The 15,148-nt window shown below is 41.5% G+C and overlaps 1 protein-coding gene across 1 annotated transcript in view; it reads left to right on the top strand.

Annotated features, from left to right (window-relative positions):
- The window catches only part of tmem184a (transmembrane protein 184a), an 81,797-nt gene that overhangs the window by 13,292 nt on the left and 53,357 nt on the right, over positions 1–15,148 (top strand). The window lies entirely within an intron of this gene.

Raw genomic sequence — 15,148 nt, 5'->3', positions numbered from 1 at the left:
GAATGCCCACAAGAAAATGAATCTCAGGGTTGTATAGTATATGGTGACATATACTCTGATAATACATGCAGTTTGAACTTTGACAATTGGTGTCAATCCTCTTGCAAGATTTGACAAAAAAACCAGTGTTGTGCTGCACTCTGTGTTGTGTTCTTTATATATACCGTGGGTTTCTAAGAACAAAACATATTCTGGAAGAATAAGACCTAGAACTTTTATTTACAACAGCAACAACTACCCGTATATCTTACAGCGCTATGCTTCTCGATGTTTCTAGATCATTCTATCATTTCTGCGCATGCTCATAACTCTGTTCAATCATGTTCTTACACGTGACAAGTGATCTCATCACATCTTCCTTTCCTTAAAAAGTAAAACAATTAGCAACATTAATCAAAACAAATGCATAATCTCTTTCCGTCTCTCTGGGGGTTTACGAATATGAGTAGACCTTCTAAATGGTTCACACAGTTCTTCTGTTCCATTGTTATTTTCATGTTTTGTCTGGTCTGCATCAGTTAACGGAAACTTTGAAGTTGGCTCTTTCTTGAGGTCTTTGCGAAGAAATCGCCATTCATTCATTAACTGTAATCTCTTTTTTATGTTGAGACTTCATCATTTCAATAAAACTTCTCAATTCCTTCACTTGTGCTTTCACTTTTTCAATTGGATCCTGATTCTTGTCACTCTTTGGCTTCAGATCCGTATTGTACTGTACCGGCAAGTTTGGTTTTGGTGGCAATGCTTTGTCAGATGCTGGAAAACAAAGGGATGGGTCTGGGATCTTTCTTTATGACTTCTTTTACTTTTGCTGCATTGGAATCAAATTCTGTTCTCTCTCTCTCTCTCTCTTTCATCGTCACTTTATTCTGACTCTGTGTCACTGTCCAGGACTAAGTCTCTTTTCACCAAATTCAGTCTGTCACAGGCAGATAAACCCAGTATTGACTGTACATTTTTTGGCACGACCACAAATGAAAGCATGCACACAATATTTTTGTGTGATACTTTTGCCACACATGTTCCTTTAACTGGAATGTCTGCACCTGAATACCTAGTCACTTTTATATTTGTCTGATGTAACTTTGGTCTTGGCTTTAATGCATTAAACTCAGATTCTACAAGAACATTTACTTGTGCTCCAGTATCCAGTTTAAACAGAATATGTTTATAACATGTTTGTGCCTTTCCACAGCGTCTACATAGCTCTCAATAAAAAGCTCTTTAGCCTGCGACATCACAGTTTCAGAAGCTTTGCAAAGAATCAAAACTTTTTCCAAATTTACGTCTGGTTCTCTTAAGAGTCTTTCTCTCAGACCATTATCCAGAATGCTGCAAACAATTCTGTCTTTAATGATAGAGTCCGTCAGCTCTGCAAACTCGCAAGTTTTACTATGGTGTCTCAACTCCGTAACAAATTGATCAATCATTTGACCAGCTTTCTGTTTGCATGTGAAGAATTTATATCTCTCATACGTCACATTGCACTTGGGTTTACAAAATGCTTTAAACTTGTTGATTATCGCTTTTAGATTCAAATCATCTCCATTTTCAAAAGTAAAATGCTTATATACCTCAATTGCATCATCCCCAATCACGTGGAACAGAATGGCAGCTCTCGTTTTTTCCGATTTTTGTTTTCTGTTCCGATCACCAATAAATAAATTTCAAAATGCTGTTTAAATTTTTTCCAGTTTTTAGCAATGTTTCCAGTCAGCTGAAGCGTCGATGGGGGTTTGCAAAACTTCAATTTTTAAAGCTGTCAGCAAACATTAAAAACGTTCGTGCTCTTTTTTTTCCCGATTATCTTCAATTCTCCTGTTTCCATATTATTCTTCCAGACCGACTTCTAACACCGTGTTGTGTTCTTTATACGTACCATGGGCTTCTAAGAACAAACCATATTCTGGAAGAGTAAGAACTAGAACTTTTATTTACAACAGCAACAACTACACATGTGTCTTACAGCACCATGCTTCTTGATGTTTCTAGATCATTCTATCATTTCTGTGCATGCTCGTAACTCTGTCCAATCACGTTCTTACACGTGACACGTGATATCACCACACTCTGCCTTAGAAGGACTTGGGCTTTCTTCCATTTTTCCTTTGACTTGTTAAAGGACCATTGTATCTACATTTTACACAAGATAAACTGCTTTTGGTACAAGCATAAACTTGCTTCTTTTGAGCTTTATGTTATTTTTATATAGCTACCTGAACACTTAACTCTTATCTGAAGATCTTGTTTCATATTTGTGACTTATGATACATCATTTTTATGGTGTCAGTTGTAAGTGTTGACAAAAATCCACTACTGTATTTCCCTTCTGAACTGTCATCCTCCATTGCAGTATCTGTTAAATTCACTGGATGAAAGTGTCACTCCGAATGAAAAGAGCCACAGTGACCAAGTTAATATACCTTTCTCTTTCTTTGCAATCCAGGTCACTTGGTTTCCAATCATGACAATGGAATGTCTGGGGAATGTAAATTTAGCCATTTTATTTATGCAAACTGTGATAAATAGAAAGAACTCATTTGTATGCTCTCTGGACATTCCAAGCCACTTCAGAATCAATTAAAATTCTCTTAAGTGCTGTCAGTAGTGTGTAGACAAACTTGTTGCTCAATTTGTGCATAGCAAGGTAGTGCAAGCTATAAGAATTATGTACCTTGCAGAAATAAAATGACTAATCAACTTGGAAAAAGAGGCGAAATGAAAGGTCCTGACTTGAAATCCTAGCTCTGTTTCCCTTCCCATGTATGCTTCCTGACCTGCTGAGTATTTCCAGCATTTTCTGCTTTTCTATGCAAAGAAACGTTGCTCTGTTTTGTGACGATTGATAAAGTTTGTCCAGAAGACAATATGATTAGTCAGGTGTTTGTTCTTGCAGTTGTTTCTGACCAGGCTGTACAGCAGTCGGCTCAGCACACAGGCCTGGAGGGTAGTCGTGTGTGACCAGGGTGTACACAGTCGGCTCAGCACACAGCCCTGGAGGGTAGTCGTGTGTGACCAGGGTGTACACAGTCGGCTCAGCACACAGCCCTGGAGGGTAGTCGTGTGTGACCAGGGTGTACACAGTCGGCTCAGCACACAGGCCTGGAGGATAGTCGTGTGTGAGCAGAGTGTATAGCAGTCGGCTCAGCACGCAGGCCTGGAGGGTAGTCATGTGTGACTAGGGTGTACACAGTCGGCTCAGCACACAGGCCTGGAGGGTAGTCGTGTGTGACCAGGGTGTACACAGTCGGCTCAGCACACAGGCCTGGAGGGTAGTCGTGTGTGACCAGGGTGTACACAGTCGGCTCAGCACACAGCCCTGGAGGGTAGTCGTGTGTGACCAGGGTGTACACAGTCGGCTCAGCACACAGGCCTGGAGGGTAGTCGTGTGTGACCAGGGTGTACAGCAGTCAGCTCAGCACACAGGCCTGGAGGATAGTCATGGTTTTTTCACAGAACTATAAATGTTTATTTACATCACAAATACACAAGGTACAAACAATCGGTATTTACAAGACAGTGAGTAGACTCAAATCAAAATATAGTTACTAGCGTCTATTAGACAATCAATAACCCAGGGGTGGGGGGGGGGGGGCACATCACTCCCGGAAGTTCCCCAGTGTGCCTTGTTTGAGCAGAGTGTACAGCACACCCCTGGAGGGCAGCAAGGATCATGGAGAGGGAGGAGAGGTTCTGCATTCTGACTAACTGACTTCTGTTGGTTAGGAAGTCTAACAGCCAGTTACACAGTAGGGTATTTGGATCAAGGAGTAGAGGTTTGTTCACTGAATGCTGAAATCCAGAAACAGGATTCTGACATAAGTGTCCTTGTTTTCTATGAGTGTCGGGGCCAGCTGCATTACAGATGCTATGGCATCTTTTGTAAAATGGGTCTGTCAGTGAACACATTGGTGAGTGTCCATTGTGGCAGGGATGAATGTGTGTCATTGCGAGCCATTCAAAGGATTTCATGGTGGTTGGTGCCTGTGCCATTGGGCAGTAGTCATTTAGTTCTGAAGGTGTAGAGTTCTTGGGTACAGGGATGATGGTGGCTGATTTGAAGCATGTGGGATGGATGAGTGAATGGAAAGATTAATTATACACACTATGCAGTGAAATTCTCCCAAAAGTTAGTGCTGAATGTATCCTTGAGGACCTCCCATTCTGCATTGTTTAATTTCATCTATTCAGTATATTCTTCTATAAACATACAAATCAGGAGTAGGCCACTCAGCCCTTGTGTTTGCTCAGTCACTCAGTACAATGACGGCTGATCTGATTGTAATCTCAACTGTGCATTCCTGCTTGCCAGCTCAAGCCATTCACCTTATTTACCTAGAACAGGCGGCACCAGGATCTACATGGCCTAGCTTTGCCTGCTTTTCACCAGTTATGTGGATTCTACACCGGTAATGCTCCCAGACTCTCTCTGCACTGAAGACTGTACTGGTGCTGCTTCCTGCACCCATACTGAGCTCATCAGTTTCATTACCTTTGCCTCCAACTTCTACCCTGTCCTTAAATTTACTTTGTCCACATTTAACACCTCTCTCCTCTTTCTCAATCTCCGTCTCCAATTCTGGAGATAGGCTGTTTACTAACATGTATTATAAACCTACTGACTCTCATAGCCATCTTGACTATAGCTCTCCCACCCAGTCACTTGTAAAAATGCTGTTCCCTTTTCTCATTTCCTCAGTTTCTGTCATATCTGTTCTCAGGATGAAGCTTTCCATTCCAAAATATCTGGGATATCCTGCTCCTTTAAAGAATGACATTTCCCTTCCTCGAGATGCTACCCTCATCGCATCTCCTCCGTTTCCCAAATATCCGTCATCATCCCATTTTCTCATTGCCATAAATGGGATAGAGTTCCCATTGTGCTTCCTTACAACCCCATGATCCTCTACATCCAGCACATCATTCTCCCCACTTTCTGCCATCTTCAACAGGGCCCTACCATTGATCACATCTTTCCCTGCCCCACCCCTCACTCTTTGCCTTTCACTCTCCAAGTGATTCTCTTGTCCACTTGTCCCTCCCCACAAGCAGAATAAGTGCTACACTTGCCCCTACATCACCTGCCTCACCACCATTCATGGTCCCAAACAGTCCTTTCAGGTGAGGTAACTCTTCAGCTGCAAGTCTGTCAGGGTCATCTATTGTAACCGTGCACCTATAGCAGCCTCCTCTGTATTGACATAGATTGGGGAACCACTTTGTCGAACACCTTCATTCCATCCACCACAACAGGTGGGATTTCCCATTCCCATTCCAATATGTTGGACCATGACCTCCTCTACTGCCATGATGAGGCCACTCTGAGGTTGGAGGAGCAACACCTCATACACTTAGGTGGCCTTCAACCTGGCAGCAGGAACATTGATTTCTCTAATTTCTCCCCTTTCTCCCTTCTCTCTCTTTCATTTCTCCATTCTAGCTCTCTTCTTAACCCTTCCATTCTCCTCACCTGTCCAGCACCACCTCCTGGTGCCCCCCCCCCCCCCCCACTCATTCCCTTTCTCCCATGGTCCACTCTACACTCCTATCAGATTTGATCTTCAGCCCACCACCTCCCATCTTCTCTGTTCATTCTCCCCTCACCCATCCACCTTCCCACTCACCTGACATTACCTATCACCTCCTTCACCTACCCCCACCTTCCCATTCTAGTTTCTTCCCCCTCCTTTTCCAGTCCTGATGATGAATCTTGTTCTGAAGCTCTTTATTCCCCTCCATCGATGCTGCCTGAGCTGCAGAGTTCCTTCAACAATTTTTCTGTGCTCATCTGGAATCTATTTCCTCTTCCTTAACTTTTTTAAAGACTGTACTTCTTTAAGGAAGAGAGTTCCAAAGACTCAAGACCCTCTGAGAGAAAAATGTTTCCCTCATCTCTCTTAAACTCATGGCCTCTTATTTTTAAGGTTACCCATCTAATACCAGGCTTACCACAAGACATTCAACGTTCATGCACTCGAGAGTTCTCAGGATCTAAAACAAAAGCAGAAATTGATGGAAAATCACTAAGCAAATTGGGCAGCATCTGTGAAATAAAACAATGGTTTAGGTCAGAAATCTTCAGCAGAACCTCAGTTACCATCAAATCACTCCTCGATTATCTAAACATAGAACATAGAAATCTACAGCACATTACTGGCCTTTCGGCCCACAATGTTGTGCTGACCTACTCTAGAAACTGCCTAGAATTTCCCTAGTTCATAACCCTCTATTTTTCTAAGCTCCATGTACCTATCTAAGAGTCTCTTAAAAGACCCTATTGTATCCACTTCCATCACCGGCACCGGCAGTGCATTCCACCCACCCACCACCCTCTGTGTGAAAATGCATTCCCCGCACCCACCATTCTATAAGTTACAATGAGAAATATATTAAAATAAATAGTTCAAAAAAGAACAAAATAGTGTTCATGGTTTCATGAAAGGAACGAATAAGATAGAGGCAAGGACATGATCTTCACTGATCAGTGAGACTAGAACTAGGGAAATGGCCTCAAGATTCCGGTGAATAAAGTTAGGACTGAAATGAGCTGAAACTGCTTTTCCCAGAGAGTAGTGAATCTGTGGAATTCTCTGTCCAGGGATGCAGTAGGGCTTATCTCTGTCACTGTGTGTGTACATAATAAAGAACTTCAGTTCTTAGTGACACATGGGTACAAGTCAAGCCTTTTCAACCTTTGTTCATAAGACAACCCACCCATTTCAGATATCAGATTAATAAACTTCCTCTAACTGTTTACAATGCAGTAATAGTTTTCTGACCAAAGGAGACCAATTTTGGATTCTGTTAGATTTCCTGATTGTGTTTGCAAGGCCATTAATTGCTCACCCTTTTAGCGTTTTGGCAATACAGCATTGACATGTGGCCAGCATTGACTTGGCTTTTCAGCCTGCTCCAGTTTAGTTACCTGCAACTTCAAGTCAAACAAAAACTGCTGTGCAGGTTGTGAGTGATGCTAGTGGAACTGGGTCCCGTAGCAATCAGACATTAGAGGGAATGGCTGGAGGGCTGATTTTTATTTTTAACAAAAGGGTGTAGAAACTAAGCATTACTGTTGGGCATAAAATATTGGAATGCTATTCAGTAAATCAGGCAGCATCTGCGGAAGGGTTTACAGAGTTAACATTTCATGTTAAGGACCCTTCGTCAAGTCTTCAAATTGAACTGTTAACTCTATTTTTCTTTTCACAGATGCTGCTTAATCTGAGTGTTTCCAGTATGTTCCTGTTTTTCTAATTTCCAATATTTGTAATTATTACAGGTTTCATTGAGCAATCTCATTATTACATCAATAAAAATAAATCGAATGAGTCCAAAGTGCATTTGAATTCCTGGTTATCTCCAGCAGGGATGTTAATCATTAGCTCAGCACCAACGACCATCTGTCCATTAGCACACCCTGACCAGATTCGCCTTTGGAAGCAAAGTGCTAAGCTAAACTAAAGCAGAAGGGCAGCTTGTTACTTCTTGCTGTAAATCTGACCTGCAATTCTCCCCTCCCATTAGTTTTAAAATGTACACAGTTGTGATAAAGTTTCAAAGCCCACAGAATCAGAATCGGATTTATTATCATTGACTTAGATTACATAAAAATTGAAGTTTGTAGCAACGGTGCATTGCAAAAGCATAAAATTACTGCAACACAAACACAAACAAATAAGTAGCGCAAAAAAAAAGGGAATAATGAGTGGTGTTCTGGAACTACTCAGAAATCTGGCAGAGAGGAAGAAGCTGTTCTTGGGGGAGCCATGAGGCTTTAGAGTGAACTGAATGATGTTGTTCTTGAGTCTTAAATAGCCGAAGTCTGTGAGGAGGATGAGTAATTACAGGAAGCTGTATTGCTTCCTAGAATGTTGCAACCAGGGACTATGTTCCATGTCAGCAGGGGTCGGCATGTCACCTCCATGTTAGCAGGTTGTTACTTCTAGCTATCTGGATGGAAAATCTTAGCTGATCTTTACTGAGCAATACTGAGGAAGTGTTGCAAAATGATGTTTGTTTATTTATTTTTATTTAGCAATACAGGACAGAGTCAGTTCTTTGAGCTGACTCACCCACTCCAGAGACCCCGACAAGCCTGATTAACCCTCACCTAAGCACGAGACAGTTTACAATCACTACTTAACATAACCGGTATGTCTTTGGACTGTTGGTGGGGGGAACCGGAGGATCTGGAGAATCTCCAACTCTGGAATGCCCTGAGCTGTAACAGCATTGTGCTAACCACTGTTACTGTGGAGCCTTTTTGACCAAAGGCTCATCTCTCTTCTCGGATGGAGGTGTTAGTGCCCATGGGCATTTTAAAAAATGAGCAGAGTAGTCTTCCATTGGATTTCTATGCAATATTTATCTCTCAACTCCCAGTTCCAGACAGAAAGTTGGAGGGATAGGAAGCTAGGCAGAGGGGGTAGCATGGCTCTGCTGGTAAAGAATGGCATCAAATCAGTAGAAAGATGTGACATAGGATCAGAAGATGTTGGATCCTTGTGGGGTGAGTTAAGAAACTGTAAGTGTAAAAGGACCCTTATGGCAGTTGTATACAGGCCTCCCAACAGTTACTGAGATGTGGACCACAGATTACAACAGAAAATAGAAAAGGTGTGTCAAAAGGCAATGTTATGATAGTCATGGGAGATTTTAACATGCAGATCGATTGGGAAAATCAGGTTGGAAATGGATCTCAAGAGAGTAAGTTTATCAAATGCCCACAAGATGGTTTTTTTAGAACAGTTTGTTGTTGAGCCTACTTGGGATCAGCTGTACTGGAAATACTCAAATGGCAAAATAGTACAACCATGGTTGACAAGGGAAGTCAAAGCTAATGTGAAAGCAAAAGAGAGGACATCCAACAAAGCAAAAATTAGTGGGAAGAGAGAACAGAAATTTACAGCACATTACAAGCCCTTCAGCCCACAATGTTGTGCCAGCCTTGTAATCTAGTTTAGAAACTGCCTAGAATTTCACTACTGCATCTCCCTCTATTTTTTCTAAGCTCCATGTACCTATCTAAGTGCCTCTTAAAAGACCTTATTGTATCTGCCTCTACCATCATCACTGGCAGTTCACTCCATGCACCCACCACTCTCTGTGTGAAAAACATACCTCTGACATCCCCCTTGTACCTTCTTCCAAGCACCTTAAAACTATTCCCCTCACGTTAGCCATTTCAGCCCTGGGAAAAAGCCTCTGGCTATCCACACGATTAATGCCTCTATCAGGCCACCTCTCATCCTCCATCACTTATAGGAAAAAAGGCCAAGTTCACTCAACCTGTTTTCATAGGGCATGCTCTCCAATGCAGTCAACATCCTTGTAAATCTTCTCTGTAGTCTCTATAGTATCCATATTCTTCCTGTAGTGAGGTAACCAGAACTGAACACAGAACTCCAAGTGGGGTTTAATTGAGGTCTTGTTCAGCTTTAACATTACCTCATGGCCCTTGAACTCAATCTCATGGTTGATGAAGGCCAACACACCATTTGCTTTCTTAACAACACTGTCAACCTGCACAGCAGCTTTGAGTATCCTATAGACATGGACCCCAAGATCTCTCTGATCCTCCATACTGCCAAGTGTCTCACCATTAAGCTAGCAAACAATATCAAAGTGGATTTTAAAAGCTTTTTACAAGTACGTAAAAAAAAAAGAGATGATGGTGGATATAGAACCACTAGAAAATGGGGCCAGAAAAATAATAATGGGTGCCAAGGAGATGGCAGATGAACTAAATGAGTATTTTGCATCAGTCTTCACTGTGGAAGACACTAACAGTGTGTCTGATGTTGAAGGGTGTGAGAGAAGAGAAATGGGTGCAGTTACAGTACTCTTACAAGGGAGAAGGTGCTCAAAAAGCTGAGACCCCCAAGGGCATACAAGTCATTCGGACCACATGAACTGCACCCTAGGGTTCTGAAGGAGGTAGAGGTAAAGATTGTGGAGGCAGTAATAATGATCTTTCAAAAATCATTGGACTCTGGCATGGTGCCGGAGGACTGGAAAATTGCAAATGTCACTCCACTCTTTGAGAAAGAAGGAAGGCAGCAGAAAGGAAATTATAGACCAGTTAGCCTGATCTCAGTAGCTGGGAAGATGTTAGAGTCAATTGTTAAAAGGATGAGGTTATGGAGTATTTGGTGACACAGGACAAGATTGGACAAAGTCAGCATGGCTTCCTTCATGGAACATCCTGCCTGGCGAATCTATTGGAATTCTTTGAGGAAATTACATATAGGATAGATAAAGGGGATGCAGTAGGTGTTATATAATTGCATTTTCAGAAGGCCTTTGACAAGGTGTCGCACATGAGGCTGCAAACCAAGTTAAGAGCCCATGGTATTACAGGAAAGTTACTAACATGGTTAGAGCATTGGCTGATTGGTAGGAGACAGCGAGTGGGAATAAAAGGATGCTTTTCTGGTTGGCTGTCAGTGATTAGTGGTATTCCGCAGAGGTCGGTATTGGGGTGTTTCTTTTATGTTGTATATCAATTGATATAGATGATTGAATAGATGGCTTTATTGCCAAGTTTGCAGATGATATGAAGATTTGTGGAGCGGCAGGTGGTGTTGAGGAAACAGGCAGGCTGCAGAAGGACTTAGACAGATTCAGAGAATGGGCGAGAGAGTGGCAAATGAAATACAATATTGGAAAATGCATGGTCATGCACTTTGGAGGTAGAAATAAATGTGCAGACTGTTTTCTAAACAGGCAGAAAAATCCAAAGATCTGAGCTGCAAAGGGAGTTGGGAATCCTTGTGCAGAACACCTTAAAGGTTAACTTGCAGGTAGAGTCAGTGGTGACAAAGTCAAATGCAATGTTAGCATTCATTCCAAGAGATCTAGAATACACGTCCAGGAATGCAATGGTGAGGCTTTTTAAGGCACTGGTGAGGCCTCACTTCAAGTATTGTGAACAGTTTTGAGCTCCTCATCTAACAGAGGGTGAGCTGGCATTGGAGAGGGCTCAGAGGATGTTCACAAAGATTCTGAGAATGAAAGGGTTAACATATGAAGAATGTTTGATAGCTCTGTGTCTGTATTCACTGGAATTTAGATGGATGAGGGGGGATCTTATTGAAACCTTTCGAATGTTGAAAGGCCTGTACAAAGTAGATGTGGAAAGGATGTTTACCATGGTGGGGGAGTCTCGGACAAAGGAGCACTGCCTCAGGATAGAGGGGCATCCATTTAAAACAGATGTGGAGAAATTTATTTTGCCAGAGGTGGTGAATTTGTGGGATTCATTACCAGAGGTTAGGTTGGTGGGTGTGTTTGAAGGCAGAGCTCGAGTTCAAGAGTTGGGAAGTTATGTTGCAGGTTTATAGAACTCAGGCTAGGCCACATCTAAAATATTGCATTCAGTTCTGGTTGCCCCATTATAGGTAAGATGTGGAGGCTTTGGTGAGTGTACAGAATTGGTTTACTTGCATGCTGTCTGGACTAAAGGGCATGTGCTATGAGTAAAGGTTAGCCAAATTTGGATTTATTTTTGAAGCAGCAGAGGCTGAGGAGAGATCTGACAGATGTTTATAAGATTATGAGAGGCAAGATAGTCATTTTTTGTCCCTGGGATTGAAATATCTAGTACTAGAGGTTGTGCATTTAAGGTAAGAAGGGACACTTTCAAAGGAAGTGTACGGGAGAAGTTTTTTACGCAGTGGTGACTGTCTGGACTGCTCTGCTGGTGTGGTGATATAGCAAATATGATAGAAGTGTTTTTGAGATCTTAGATATAACATAAATTTTTGAGAATGGAGGGATATGGGCATTATGTAAGTAAAAAGTATTAATTTCTGCAGAACAAGGGGCCTTCTTGTGCTCTACTGTTTTATGTAAAATTTTCTTTTTTACATATCACTCCAAATATGGTACTTATATTTTGGCATTTCATGGAATATTTATTAAACAGTGTTTGGTAATCGATCAAAAATTGGTCAAATTAGTGGGTATGCCTGAAATGGGATTAGGATGAGTGTTTGATGATAAGCACGATCATGGTGGGCCAAGCGGCCTATTTCTCTGCTGAAGTGCGGGGGGGGGGGGGGGGGGGAGGAGGGGAGAGACAGATAAATGAAAGCACAATCTCTGATGATAGGGAATGAACAGGTTTGGGACAGCACCACCATCTGAAAAGGTTGATTATAGGAAGGATTTAAAACTGAGATAAGTTGACTAATTTTCACTTAATTACCTGCTCCTTTGTACTTATTCTGTAATCATTTGGAACAGAACAGTGCACCTATTTATATTAATGAAGTTGTAATTTCTAGCTGAATCTTCAAGATGGCGATAATGAGGTGTTCCTGGGGCTTCATAGTTGCCTTTGATTTATTTTTTAAAATCAGTAACTTATGGGACTGTGCTCACTGGGGATTTGTGCTTTGCATCGATTGCCGTGCTTCTGATGAGGTTTGCACTTCAGGTCAGATTGTGTCATCTGTCACCTGGAGGCAGCTGTGCCTGGTGTGAGGAGAATGTGGTTGCTCCTTGTCCCGGGTACCAAATTGATTTCAGCTTGGGAACCATTAGAAACATCAGCTTTATTAATTGAACTGCTGCTTCTAAACATGTTTCTGTGGCACATAATTTTATAACATCATTAACTTAGATGTGTAAGAAAATGAGTTAATAGAAAGAAGCTATTCAGCCCACTGAATCAATGCTGGCTATCAAAACAACTCATCGCTCTCAGAAACAGAATCAGAATTATGTTTAATATCACTGGTATATGTCACAAAATATTTTATTTTTCATTCTCTCACCGATTTTCCTGCAACCTATTCCCTGACACATACCCACAGCAAGAACTCATGATGTTCCTACCAACGACCCGTGTTGGCCAATTAACCTCAAAGTCAAACGTATTGTCATATGCACAGGTGCAATGGAAAAACTTAATTGCAACAACATCACAGGAACATGGCATTAGAACTGCAACATTCACAAGAAAAACATAAATTTAATGTAAATTATGCAAGAAAGAAAACAATAGAATATGTCTGTTGTAGTATAATGTAGTCAGAATATATCTCTACTGAAATGGTAATTAGGGGTTGTGCAGGTTGGTTCAAGATGTGAATGGTTGAAGGGAAATAGCTGTTCTTGAACATGGTACAGGATTTCAGGATCCTGTACATGGTGGGGATCTTTGTGACAGATGCTGTTTCCCAGAGACAGCATATCATGTAGACACTTGCAGTGGTGGTGTATCAAACAGTTCACATCTTGAAAGAGTTCCCAGGGGGATCCTATGTGGTCAAAAAGAGAAGGTGTACTCTCCAAACAGACAACACCCAAGGTTAAGATTGAACGCATAATCCCAGAATAGTAAGATAGCTGCATTAGCTCCAATGTAACTATGCCACTCTGATTTAAACCACGTTGCAATCATGCACTTCGCTTAATAAGAATTTTCATGATCAGTCTGATGCAGAAGCTGGTAATTAATTAATATTGTTACATATACTGCAATACAATGGAAAACCTTGTTTTGCATGTCCTACAATATACAAACCTGTCCACATGATTTTTAAAAAATTTACCAGTACATGTTCCTAACAAGTTGCTTTTTTAGAATTTCTACTGAATCTAATTCCATTACATTTCGATGACCTAATTCTACATCTCTGCATAAAACAAATACTCCTAAACCTCCCTCTGGTTCACTAAGTGTTTAATGTTTTGTATTCTGAAGAGGTGCAGAAAGTACTATTAATGAGAGAACAGAATAAATAAATTTTATCCATTGAACAATCATGTCCATAGCTGCTTGAAGTAGATGTCCAACATAATCCCATTTCAGTTCTTGGCCTGTGCCAATGTACTCATAACAAATAGGTTGGGAATTAGGCCATGTGACCTTCACACTTGCTCAATCACTCATCAAGATCATGACTTGTCTTCCACCTCTCCTGGTTCTATCTGCCCATTTTCACCTGATTCCACCCATCACCTGCCATCTCCTGCTTCACCCCTAACCATCACTTGCCTCCCCTCTATGCTCTCAGACCTGGTGCAGAGTCTTGACCCAAAATGTTGACAATCCTTCTGCCTCCACTGAGTTCCTCAAACAGTTTGTGTTTGCTTTTCCTTTAAGACATTTGTAAGTTTCAATGAGATTTCCTCTCACTCTAGAGAATCCATTCCTAATCAACACGATTTCTCATCAATACAACCAACACATCATCCTAGAAAGGATGATTCATAGTCTGATTTAGAAGATTGAGGGGGGATCTTATTGAAATGTATACAATTCTAAAGGGATTGGACAGGCTAGATGCAGGAAGATTGTTTCCGATGTTGGGCAAGTCCAGAACGAGGGGTCACAGTTTAAGGATAAAGGGGAAGCCTTTTAGGACCGAGATGAGGAAAAACTTCTTCACACAGAGAGTGGTGAATTTGTGGAATCCTCTGCCACAGGAAACAGTTGAGGCCGGTTCATTGGCTATATTTAAGAGGAAGTTAGATATGGCCCTTGTGGCTAAAGGGATCAGGGGGTATGGAGAGAAAGCAGGTACAGGGTTCTGAGTTGGATAATCAGCCATGATCATACTGAATGGCGGTGCAGGCTCGAAGGGCCCAATGGCCTACTCCTGCACCTATTTTCTATGTTTCTATGTCTGGTGTATTGTCATTAAACTCCTTTTCTGGTAAATATATCTGTTTGTAGGTAATTAGCCCAAAGCTGTAAAGGTCCTGGTGCAGATATACCAAGGCCCCTTATAGTTGCAGTTATGGCTAATTGTGCCTCATCCAAGTATGTTTTATGGGAATGAGTGTTTTTACATCTACCACACATTTAGGTAATGAGTTTACTGATCCCTATAAACTCTCTGGATAAAAATTCCTGACCTGCCTTCTGATCTTCGCCGTCTGCAATGATCCACACAAAGCTAGCATCTCAAATAACATTGTTTTAATTGCTTATGTAAAAACTACTTCCCAAAATAACTGCTTGGCAATGAGTTTGCCTTTCAGTTTAAATGCAAATTAGCTTTCAATCTTTGCAGGAACACAGGATCATCTATGGGTGTCTATCACGGGTAAAGGGTTAGTCTATTTCCCTGTCCCAAGCTGGCGGTGAAAATATCCATCCAAGACACTGGGTGGTCTGCAAAAAGGAGTTGTAAGC

This window comes from Hemitrygon akajei, chromosome 11 (assembly GCF_048418815.1).
Source record: "Hemitrygon akajei chromosome 11, sHemAka1.3, whole genome shotgun sequence".
In the NCBI taxonomy this organism is placed as follows: domain Eukaryota; kingdom Metazoa; phylum Chordata; class Chondrichthyes; order Myliobatiformes; family Dasyatidae; genus Hemitrygon; species Hemitrygon akajei.
This window is presented reverse-complemented; position numbering and strand designations above follow the sequence as displayed.